Source organism: Mus musculus, chromosome 2 (assembly GCF_000001635.26).
Source record: "Mus musculus strain C57BL/6J chromosome 2, GRCm38.p6 C57BL/6J".
Classification (NCBI taxonomy): Eukaryota; Metazoa; Chordata; class Mammalia; order Rodentia; family Muridae; genus Mus; species Mus musculus.
In genome coordinates, this window is record NC_000068.7 from 86,558,139 (window position 1) to 86,570,826 (window position 12,688).

Genomic DNA, 12,688 nt, shown 5'->3' on the forward strand with positions numbered 1-12,688 from the left:
CTTCACCCATGAATAATTTAACACACTGTTAGATGATAACTTATGAATATTTCTTCAAACTTTAAGGAGTCTCCCTGTGGGTGAGCCATGCAAATCCTTGATTAACCTGAAATGTCAGAACACTTAATGAAATGTCTGGAGACTGTCCACTAATTGTCAGGAAGAATCTGTGTTTCTCTATGAACAAAAGCTAACACTATAAAATTAGCCAACAGATCTCCATTTTTATCTTAGCTACTTGCATTATTATCTCAAAGAGATAATCACAACATTAAATTAATTGTACCTTATCCCTTACTTCATATAAAATACAAATAACTTGTATATTCCTTTATAAACAAATAGATACATAAAATTTGTTACATATAGTCACTGGAATGTCATCCAGCCTTAAAAATTATATTCTGAAGATAATATAATGTAATACGGATGAGCCAGAACATAATGTTAAACTATAGAATATTGTAAATAGCATCTATTTAAGCCATAGTCAATAGAAAGCTTTCAAATATTCTAAACTTACTCACAAGTGATATTAATAAAGTAAATCCATTTTTAAATGCCCCCATTTTCATACATTTGTTCATGGTATTTTTATTGTCAAAGAGTACTAGTAAATATTTGGAGCATGGTCAGTCTACATATGAGGAAGTATTGGGGGTGGAAAAATGGATGAGCAGTTAAAAGTTGAGTAATAGTCTTCGATAGGACCTCAGTTCAGTTTTCAGACTACACATAGTGGTTGACAACAACCTGTGACACAAGTAACAAGATAGCTAGTGGTCATTTTGTATCTATGGGCATTGATATGCACTTTACAAATTTGAAATCTTATAGGCACATCTATGAATGCAAGCACACGCACACACACACACACACACACACACACACACACACACACACACACACACCTCAAAGAAATTCCAACTGAATTTAAATAAATAAATGAAGAAAGAAAGAAAGAAAGAAAGAAAGAAAGGAAGGAAGGAAGGAAGGAAGGAAGGAAGGAAGGAAGGAAGGAAGAAAGAAAGAAAGAAAGAAAGAAAGAAAGAAAGAAAGAAAGAAAGAAAGAAAGGAAAGTAACATTGTGCTTTGTGTTTTGAATGCTAGAGTGCATTTAAAAATGAACCCTTTCGATCCAGCAATACCTCTCCTGGGCATATATCCAGAAGATGCCCCAACAGGTAAGAAGGACACATGCTCCACTATGTTCATAGCAGCCTTATTTATAATAGCCAGAAGCCGGAAAGAACCTAGATGCCCCTCAACAGAGGAATGGATACAGAAAATGTGGTACATCTACACAATGGAGTACTACTCAGCTATTAAAAAGAATGAATTTATGAAATTCCTAGCCAAATGGATGGACCTGGAGGGCATCATCCTGAGTGAGGTAACACATTCACAAAGAAACTCACACAATATGTATTCACTGATAAGTGGATATTAGCCCCAAACCTAGGATACCCAAGATATAAGATATAATTTGCTAAACACATGAAACTCAAGAAGAATGAAGACTGAAGTGTGGACACTATGCCCCTCCTTAGATTTGGGAACAAAACACCCATGGAAGGAGTTACAGAGACAAAGTTTGGAGCTGAGATGAAAGGATGGACCATGTAGAGACTGCCATATCCAGGGATCCACCCCATAATCAGCATCCAAACGCTGACACCATTGCATACACTAGCAAGATTTTATTGAAAGGACCCAGATGTAGCTGTCTCTTGTGAGACTATGCCGGGGCCTAGCAAACACAGAAGTGGATGCTCACAGTCAGCTAATGGATGGATCATAGGGCTCCCAATGGAGGAGCTAGAGAAAGTAGCCAAGGAGCTAAAGGGATATGCAACCCTATAGGTGGAACAACATTATGAACTAACCAGTACCCCGGAGCTCTTGACTCTAGCTGCATATATATCAAAAGATGGCCTAGTCGGCCATCACTGGAAAGAGAGGCCCATTGGACTTGCAAACTTTATATGCCCCAGTACAGGGGAACACCAGGGCCAAAAAGGGGGAGTGGGTGGGCAGGGGAGTGGGGGTGGGTGCATATGGGGGACTTTTGGTATAGCATTGGAAATGTAAATGAGTTAAATACCTAATAAAAAATGGAAAAAAAAAATAAAAGATAAAATGATGAAAAAAAAAAAAAAAAAAGAAGGTGTAAACCTATGAATGCATCATTGCACTTGTGGATGAGCCTTTCATAAAAATGGAAAAAAAAATGAACCCTTTCTCAAGCTGTATGTTTCAATTAGGAAAATTTCCACAACAATTTCTCTTGTTAAACAAATTGTTTTTAGCCACTGCACCTTCTAGTTCATTTGTACCATAGACTATACCTGTTACTAAATTTTCTAGGTGGCAATTATTTCATCTCGCACTCTAGATCAGCTGTTCTAACCCTTAGGTCATGTCTACTTTTGTGTTGAATGGCCATTTCACAGGAGTTACCTAAAACCATTGGAAAACAGAGATATTTACATTATGACTTATAAAACAGTAGCAAAATTACTGTTGTGAATTAGCAATGAAAATAATTTTATGGTTAGTGGTAAGCACTACATGAGCTCTTGCATTTAAGGGTCACACCATGAGGAAGTTTGAGAACCACCGCTCTAGATTCACATTACAATCTGTAAGTTTCTTTTTATTACTATGAGCTTTTTAGTTTGATTTAATCCCACTTACATATTTCTTCTCAATACTTAACATTTAAAAGTTTCCCTGTTTTTATTTCTAATAGTTCTACATTATTTTGTATGCATCACTCTAGGTAATTCATAGTTTGATATATTCTATGCCAATCTTAAGCATGTCTGAACTCACTGTCATAGTAAGGTATGATTGTCTACTTCCATTGAAGTGAAGGCAGACATTCTATTTCCAGCAAACAGTATCTGCACAGGTTGGCTGAACACTTTACAGTGTTGATGGTGTACCAGTGAATATAACTGACTTCCTCAACCATGTAAGACATAAAATTCTCCAGTCCAGTAAACAATTTTATTTTTAATTCACTTTCTTTTCTTTTCTTTCTTTTCTTTTCTTTTCTTTTCTTTTCTTTTCTTTTCTTTTCTTTTCTTTTCTTTTTGTTTTCAATAGTAGTACATATTTATTAGTATCATGGAAACAGGATGCTGGCAGTATCAAAGGCAGTGCCTATTCTGAAAGTGGAATTATCCTGGGAGAAAAGAATGAGAATAACTTTGCAAAGATAACATTCTGTCAAACCTGAAACAGCTTTTCTGGTATTTACTTTCTTTTTATTAAGGCATTTTTAAAAATTAAATATTTTATATATTTATATGCCAAATATTGCCCTCCTCCAGGTCCCCCATTCCAGAGTTCTTCACTACATCTACCCTCTCCTTTGACTTTGAGAGGGTGCTACCCCACTCAGCCCCCTTCCCTTGGGCATCAAGTCTCTACAGAATTAGGCACATCCTCTCACATTTACACCAGTTAAGGAAACTCTGTTGCATATATGTTAGAAGCCACGGATCAGCCCATGTATGCGCTTTGGTTGGTGGCTTAGTTTCTGGGAGCTCCCAGGGGTCTGGGATAGTTGTTACTGCGGTTGCCATCCACCTTAGCTCCTTCAGCCCTTCCTGTAATTCTTCCATAAGGGTTCCCATTCTCAGGACAATGGTTGGCTGTTGGTATCTGCATCTGTCTCAGTTAGCTGGTGGTAGAGCATCTCAGAGAACACCCATGCTAGGTTCCTGTCTGCAAGCACAACATAGTATCAGCAATAGTACCAGGGTTTTGTACAGGCCCATAGGATGGATCCTAAGTTGGACAGGTCACTGGACATCCATTCCTTCAGTCTCTTCTCCATTTTTGTCCATATGTATGTATATATATGTATACATATATATGGACAGGAACATATATATATGGATAGGAACAATTCTTGGTCAATTTTTTGAAGGTGTGTTGTTACTGACCCTGTCCCTCACTGGGGGCCCTGTCTATTTACTGGACATGATATCTTTAGATGTCATCTTCCCATTGTTGGACATTAGGGCTAAGTTTACCCCATTTAGCACTAGGAGCCTCTCACAACCCTAGTCTCTGGGACTTTCTAGAGTTTCCCTCCACCTCCCAGCCCTGCAGCTGCATGTTTCCATTCATTCTCCTGGATTTCTAGGCTTCTCTCCTCTCTACTTCCCATACCTAATCCTGCCCCCCCACCACCCACCCTCTCCTCTCCCACTCAGAAATCCCCTTCTGCCTCCTGTGATTATTTTGTTCCCCTATCTAAATAGGATTGAAACATCCTTACTTGGGCCTTTCTTCTTGTTAAACTTCATATGGTCTGTGGATGGTATTATTGGTATTCTGTACCTTTTGGCTAATATATACATATCAGTGATTAAATTTCATGCATGACATTTTAGGTCTGAGTTACTTGACTCAGGATGATATTTTCTAGTTCTATCCATTTGTCTGCAAAATTCACGATGTCCTCTTTTTAATAGCTAAATATTATTGTATTGTGTTAATGAACACCATTTTCTGTTTCCCTTCATTGCTTGAGGGGCAACTGGGTCCCTTCTAGTTTCTGGCTTTTATGAATATAACTGCTGTGAACATAGTGGCACAGATGTCTTGTGGTATGGTAAAGCATCATTTTAGGTACATGCCTAGGAATGGTGAAGCTAAATATTCAGGTAGAACAAAATCTAACACCTCTTCATGCTAAAAGTCTCAGAGTGATCAGAAAGTCATGGCACATACATTATGTAATAAAAGCAAACTGCAGGAAACCAACATCAAATTAAATGGAGAGAAACGATGCAATCCCTCTAAAGGCAGGAATGAGAATAGGCGCCTACTCTCTCCCTATCTACCCAGCATACTACTTGAAGATCTAGGCAAATCCTTAATAATGTCAGTTTAATAAAAATGCTTTAAACTTTTATTCACATTATATTTGTATTATAATATAGATATATTATAATACAAATATACACACAAACATTATACCTCTATGCCTGATCACTGAAGAGGCAAGAAGAGAACATGGTGTTCCCTGGAATGTGAACATTGTGTAATAGCTGCAAACTGATCCCTGTCCTCTTCAAGAGCAGCACATACCCTTAACATCAGAGCCAATGCTTAATGTTGAAAAATATTGTTCAACAACATAACTCCCACTTGAAAGTTGCATGCAATATATAACATACATAATAGAAGCAATTGAGAAGTAAAAATAAATGGCCAAACTACTATACTGCATGTATTTGTATATATTTTAGGAGTCAACAACATACTTGCAATTTTTGAGTAATTAAGTAATTTTACATTTCAATCCTTGTGCTTCCACACTGTTCTCCCCTCACAGGGTCTCTTCCCAGATCCCACTCCCCTTCTTTTCTTAGAGGGTAGAGGCCAACCCTGGGTAACCCCTCCCTGCTGTATCATGTATCTGCAAAAAGCACATCCTCTCCCACTGAGGCCATATAAGACATCACTGCTGGTAAACTGATACCACAGACAAGCAACAGATTTTTGGACAGCCTCTGCTTCAGTTGTTAAGGATACTGAGCTGTACATTTGCTACATATGTATCTGGGGCCTAAGTCCAGCCCATAAATGCTCATTGGTTGGTGGCTCAGTCTTTAAAAGAGTCTAAGGGTCCAGGTCAGATGACTCTGTTGGTCATTGTATGGTGTTCCTTTATTCTTCAGGGCTTTCATTCCTGCCTCCAACTCTTCCATAAAAGTCCCTGACCTCTGTCCAATGTTTGACTGTGGATATATCCCTCTGTTTTAGTCAGCTGGTGGGTAGAACCTTTCAAAAGACATTTATACTAGGCTCCTGTCCGTAATCATAACAGAGTATCATTAATAGTGTTAGGTACTGGTACTTATACATGGATGGGCCTCAAGGTGGGCCTGTTATTGGTTGGCATTCCTTCGGTTTCTGTTCCTTCTTTGTCCATCCCCCCTCCCATTTTTGTTGTTGTTTTTGTTGTAGTTGTTGTTATTTTTGTTGTTTTGTTCTTCTTTATTAAGGCAGAACATATTTTGGTTCAAAAGTTTTGGGTGGCTTGGTATCCTTATCCCTCCACTGAGGGACCTGCCTGGCTATAGGAAGTGGCATCTTCAGGTTCCATATCCCCACTGTTAGACATCTTGGCTCAGGTTACCCATGTTGACTCCTGGGATCCTCCCCCAACCCAAGTTTCTGAACTTCCTAGAGATTTCCCTTACTCCCTCACTCAGGGAGCTTTGGGTTTAAACTCATTCTCCTGGTGCTCTGGCTCTTGCTTTTCTCTCAGATACCTGATCCTGACCCACCCAGTCCCTTCCTCTCCTACTCCCACCCAATTCCCTCCCTCCCTCTGACTCCTATGATTATTTTATTCCATGTATGATGCTTTTATCTATTTTTTGCACATCTAATATCTTTATTCCCTCTTATTCTCAAAAATGTAGAAAATGAAATGATTATTCAGATATTTTCCCAAGATATTTACTGGATTGAAGCCACCTACCTCTGACTTTTATATGAGGTTGGACATATTTTTGGTATTAATTTTCAGTACTAAGATTGTCTTAATCTGCCTGGAGCCTGCTGGCCTGGAGTGGCTTTAAACAGGACACAGAGTAGGACTCTGGTGTGGCTTTAAAGCCTGATGGTCCCTGAAATTCAAGCTTTCTAACTGTACTGAATGCTGATAACTTCTAAAAAGGCCTAAAAAAAATTATTGTTCCTTCTGAGGGTTAAAAGCCACTGGCTTAGGTGATTAACACCTGTAGGCTACATTACTTATTCTCCCCCTATTAGGCTACAGGTGTTATTCACCTAAATCATCGACTTTTAACCCTTAGAATGAGCAAGAACGTGTATAGGACTTTTTAGAATTTATCATTAGCATTCAGTGTAGTTAGAGTTGGACCTGTGGAGGCTTGATGCCTCAGCTTGAGAGGATGCTGGAACAGTGGGGTAGCAGTGTGTGAGAGGGTGGAGGAGTACCCTTGTGGTTGTGGAGTGAGGGGGTAGGGGAGAGGGGGGTTGTGGGAGGCAACTTGGAAATGGATATCATTTGAAATATGGATGAATATAATAATAATAATAATGTAGCCTTTGTTCTCTCTTTGCAGGAATTGTGCAGATCTTTCAACCTGCTAGTTGAAATCTCAGGAAGAAAAGTGATTTTAGTGTTTATTTCTAAGTTGTAAAAATTTTTCTTTGAAAGCTCTCTAAGAGGGGAAAAACAGAATGAGTAAAAAAGGGGGATAAGGGAAATATTTTCACCCTCCTTACTTTTCACTTATACATCTTTTTAGAATATGCGATTACATGGTAAAACAATCATCACTATTTCACACAGAAAATCAAATCATAAATCAAATTAGAAGTGAGTAAACATGTATATCCATGAGGAGTATTTATATGGCTAAACATTCATCACCTATCACAGTTCCACAAGTTCATCAATAGTTAAAAAACATAACTACTTTATTAGTTAAGTCTTGTATAGATAAACTCAGTCAATATTTTATCTTCTGAAAATAATACAATCATATTTTAATGTCAGAAATATATAACTAAAAGAAAAAGTATGAAATACTGTTGTAGGAATATTGGGCAAAAGGATGAATGGAGTGAGATGTAGACATGATCATATTTCTTTCTATATATGTATTAACTTTTAAAAAATTAAAAATTAAAACCTATGTGCTTTAATAATTGCAATAAATAGTTTTTTTCTATGTGTGTTTCTAAAATGATTTTATTGAATGAATCTCATACAAAGGAAAGACATCAATAAAGCAATGATGAAACTTGAATACCAAATTCTAAACATTAGATCTTATATAATATTTTGCAGTAAAGAAGGTTATGTGATAGGTCCTGGGTATGCAGAAGACATGGCAAGTTTATAGATAAATATTTAACCTACCACTTTATTTAGACACGGTATATGTCAAAGCAAATCACTATTTCTGCTAGCTATGTAAAGGTTAAATTACCAAATGAAAAATGCTAAACCAGTGAAAGGAAATAATGCAGTCTATGGATGAAACACAACAATAGCCTTAACAAAAGCCAAAAACATGTCTACCAAGAGTCTTCTTATGGAAGAACAAACAAACAAACAAAAACAACAACAACAAAAAACCCTCTGAGTTTTAAATAATCTTCACTCTTGAATTTAAAGAAGTCAAGACACAGTAGTACTAAGAAGTGAGTATGGATTCTAGTTCAAACTTGTGCAAATCATGTTCGATGCTAAGGAAGAACTGTATTGCATTAGATAAACAGTAACTGGCAGTTTCTCTTGTGCACAAACATAAACATGGATTACACAAGATCAGATGCTTCATTATCTTTTGCCTACTGTAAGGTCAAATATGTAGAGTGAGCAGTTTCATATATAAAAGAAAGAATATGTAAGAAAGAGGAATGTGATTAAATTTATCATGAGGAATACGTACTTGAACATATTTTAATAAAAGACTCTTAAATAATGTATTGAAATGAGAAGTTCTGGTGTCATAATCAAATTTGATTTGAAGGCAACACATATAAATGAATTGTAGCCTAAAATAGAAAGCCTGCCTTTGTACACCATAGAAAAACAGAAATAAATACACAATGGACCCTACATTTTTTTTTCACTGAAATGTTGATAGACTACACAAACAATTCAAAGTCTCTTTGGCTTTCCCAGGCATCATAGAACTCAATGACAAACATTTGTGATCACTTGGACCTCAAAGTGATACTACTTTCTACAGAGTGTACTCAAGTCCTGCTATTTAAATTCTTCCTTCCCCCTGAAGGAAAGCAAGGGCACTTTTCTTTTCTTCTCTAATTAATTATAATAAAAAAGTTAGATTAGTACCCAAAATTCAAACAGAAGTAATATATATTGATCCTATTCGTCTTTTCTATGAAGAAACCAAAGTAGGTTTACATTAGAAATGGATTGTCATGGCTATATTTGTATGCAACCTTTAAGAAAAACTGGTAACTATCTTTTCCCAGGTCCTTTCTATGGCATCTTTTACATCTTTATTCCTCAAGGTATAGATCAAGGGATTCAACATTGGGATAACAAGTGTGTAAAATATGGAAGACACTTTATCAGTCTCAAATGTTTGACTGGACTTAGGCTGCACATACATAAATATCAAAGTCCCATAGAAGACAATGACCACAGTGAGGTGAGACCCACAGGTTGAAAAAGCTTTGCGTCTGCCTGCAGCAGATTTCATCCTCAGAATAGTTATGAGAATAAACAGATAAGACACGAGGACAACCAGAAGAGAGGAAATCAAATCAAATGTTGCAAAGAACCTAATTATCACTTCAACCTCATGTGTATTTGAACAGAGCAATGATATAAATGGGATACAATCACAGAAAAAAATGATTGATGATATGCTAACCACAAAAGGATAAAGTGAATAATCTTATTGTGACAATTAGAGATACAAATACACTGTAGATATATGGGACCGCCACAAGTACCCAACATATTCTTTGTGACATGATGACAGTATAGAGAAGAGGGTTACATATAGCCACGTAACAGTCATAAGACATTGAAGAAAGAATAAAAAGTTCACAAGTAATAAAAAGAAGAAAGCAAGCTAACTGTGTAGCACAAAGATAATAGGAGACTGAATTATGCTCTGCAACAAAATTAACTAACATTTTTGGTCCAATGGCTGTGGAATATCCAAGATCAGTGAAAGCCAGATGTTTGAGAAAAAAAAGTACATGGGTGTGCAGAGCCTGGAGTCCACGTTAGTAATAATGATGATGCCCAAATTACCCACTGCTGAGATCAGATAGATAATGAAGAGCAACCCAAAGAGTGGGGCCTGCAGCTCAGGATGGTCAGTGATGCCTTTCAAAATGAATTCACTCAGCACTGTGAGATTCTGTTTCTCCATGCAGGTATAGTTCAGATTCTGTCCAGGATAGAAAAAATTATGATGTCAAAAACAAACAAACAAACAAACAAAAAAACAAAACTTGAGACATTGTCATCTTCAGAACATTTGCTAAATAAATCTCTTGTAAATGTGATATATTAAAAATTTCATATAGAACATTTGAAAATGAATATACATCTGATTCATATACAATGAATTATGAATGATACTGAGGCAGTAACATGGATTTGTTTCTCATATAAGGTATTTTTAAATTAAAAACCATTCAGTGTCTCAAGTTAATATATTCATATATAGTTTGAGGTGAAAAGTTATTGGCAGTGAATGGTTTAAAGACTACCTAAGCTTAAACACTTTTCAGTTCATCCAAATTCCAATCATAAGCAGTATATATGCTTCTTTAAGAATTTAATGAAGTAATTATATAGGGGAACAAACCTATTGGTTCAATAAATCTTAATCTGGGAAAAGTAGAGGTTTCCCCTGTCCAGCATAAGTCTGGTGCCTGTCTGCCGGTACGTAGCAGGGGACTCTGTTTTGGGTCTGGTTATACACTAGGGACTTGCCTTTCTGACCAACCATTTTTTATAAAATCTGAATTGGGTCTCAGAAATGTTCAGCCAATCATTTTCCTTGTAATGAAATCAAAGATCTACTTCTTAGTGAAAGCCTGTCTCCAAACAAAGGCTTTTCTATACCTCGTTCGTTCAGTTGGCTTAAACCAAGTTGACGACTGTTTCAGTGTTTTATCTCACACCTAAGAGATTTCTGAGGGGAAAAAATAATTCAGTTAAGGACGGAAAAAGGAAGGAGTGAAAGAAGAAAGAAAGTAACTTGGGAAGGAAGAAAAGAAGGAAAGAAGGAAGGAAGGAAGGAAGGAAGGAAGGAAGGAAGGAAGGCAGGCAGAAAGCAGAAAGGAAGGAATGGCAGGATAAAGGGAGAAGGAAAATAAAGAAAGGAAGAAACGAGATACATGCTAAGACAGGCAGGTAGATTAGATGATGTGATACAGTTACAGATAGTAGAGATAAATATAATTTAAAAGCTTATTCTATGATGTTAGGTAAGTAGATAGTGGATAATTACTGTAAAAATCATTTTTACTATTTTACCTAATTATGAAACGATATTAACAGTCAACATATTGAATGCCACCAAGTAAACTACAATTTTGGGATATGATTTCATAATGCCAAATTCTAAAAATGCATAGACAAATCATTTCAAAGCACAGTTCTTATACCTACAGGTGTTACACCTTGATAAAATGTTTATAAATATTGAATATTTATGTACATAAAAGTATTAAAACAGAGAACAAGTGAATCTGATTTTATGAATAAACAAAAAGGAGCTCCATTCGTGTAAATACAAAGTATAACATGATATGCAACAGGTGATATATTTGTAGGATGCCTTTCAGAGGCACTATACTGATATAATTCTCCATATGTTAAAAGTCATGAAGTCCTTACCATGTTTAATAGATGAAGATGAAAGGATTCTGCTTTCCCATAGTATCTGGATCTCTATGGTCAGGGTAAGCAACAGCTCTACTACCAAATACCCTGATCATCTAAAATTGTTTTGTGATAAAGACCCACCTCAATTTACCCCTGGTTTGTTTTCTTTCTTTTCCCTTTAGAGTTAAAGAGTATTTACTCTTTAATCCCAAGTAAACTTGTAAGAAAGAGCTATATTTACATGATTATTCTTCTGTAGGACTTCAATCCTGTTACTGTGATACAGTGATGAACAATTAAATGTTAATTAGGACATAAATATTTTTAAAAAATTCAGAGCATTCCTCATTGACTCTCATTGCCTGACTAAAGTGAGGACATGCAGAACTGTGTTTTTGCTTTTCTTTTCTTGTAATGTTTATAATTTAAATTTTAATGTTACACAAATTTGTATGAATTCAATAGAATTCTTAAAGCTCTATTGTGAACATTTTAATTATATAGTATTCAAATATAACAAATTTCATTTAATACATTATTGAGGAACCTAGAAGAATTGTGGACATTTAAGAAGACTGAAGAAAATAGGCCACTTAAATTGGATTTATGGTATTAAGCCTTTTGTAAATTTCTTTGGAGAAAATAATAATATAAACTACAAACTATAGTATGAATGTTTGTAAGTTATTCATGTAGTAATATGGTGTATAGAACCAGTATTAAAGAATACAATACCACAGAGAATGAAGGAAATATGCCAAGTATATAAGTGTGTGTGTCTGTGTACTTTGATACAAGAATTCCTTTCAAATACATTACAGGATACTATACACACAGGCAAGTATACAACCAAATATAAATAAGCTCAATAAATTTAGTAATGTAGAAATTAGGTAGCATATCACAGCTGCACATGATATTAAGTTAAAATAATTAACTAGAAAAACTGTGAACAGAAATTGTCAATAAATGCTATACAATGAAAAAGAACAAATGACAGTAAAGGGTGTAGTGACCAACATATAATTGTGTGCTACATGTAAATAAATAAAATCACAGAAGTTACACACACATTATATATATATATATATATATGATTATCAGAACAGATCAAGTAAGCTTACTTCATATGGTATGTTATTGTGGTGGCATAATACTCATTTCACGTCTTCTTCAAATAATGTTCTAATGATAATAATTTCTAATTTTTAAAAAATAGATCATGTTATAGCATAAGATGTCATTAATACCTGTGATTCAGAAACAGTTCAAATCTTGAGGGTTTGTTGAGGGGAG

The 12,688-nt window shown here is 35.7% G+C and overlaps 1 pseudogene; it reads right to left on the reverse strand.

Moving 5' to 3' along the window:
• Positions 8,982-9,926, reverse strand: Olfr1081-ps1 (olfactory receptor 1081, pseudogene 1; annotated as a pseudogene).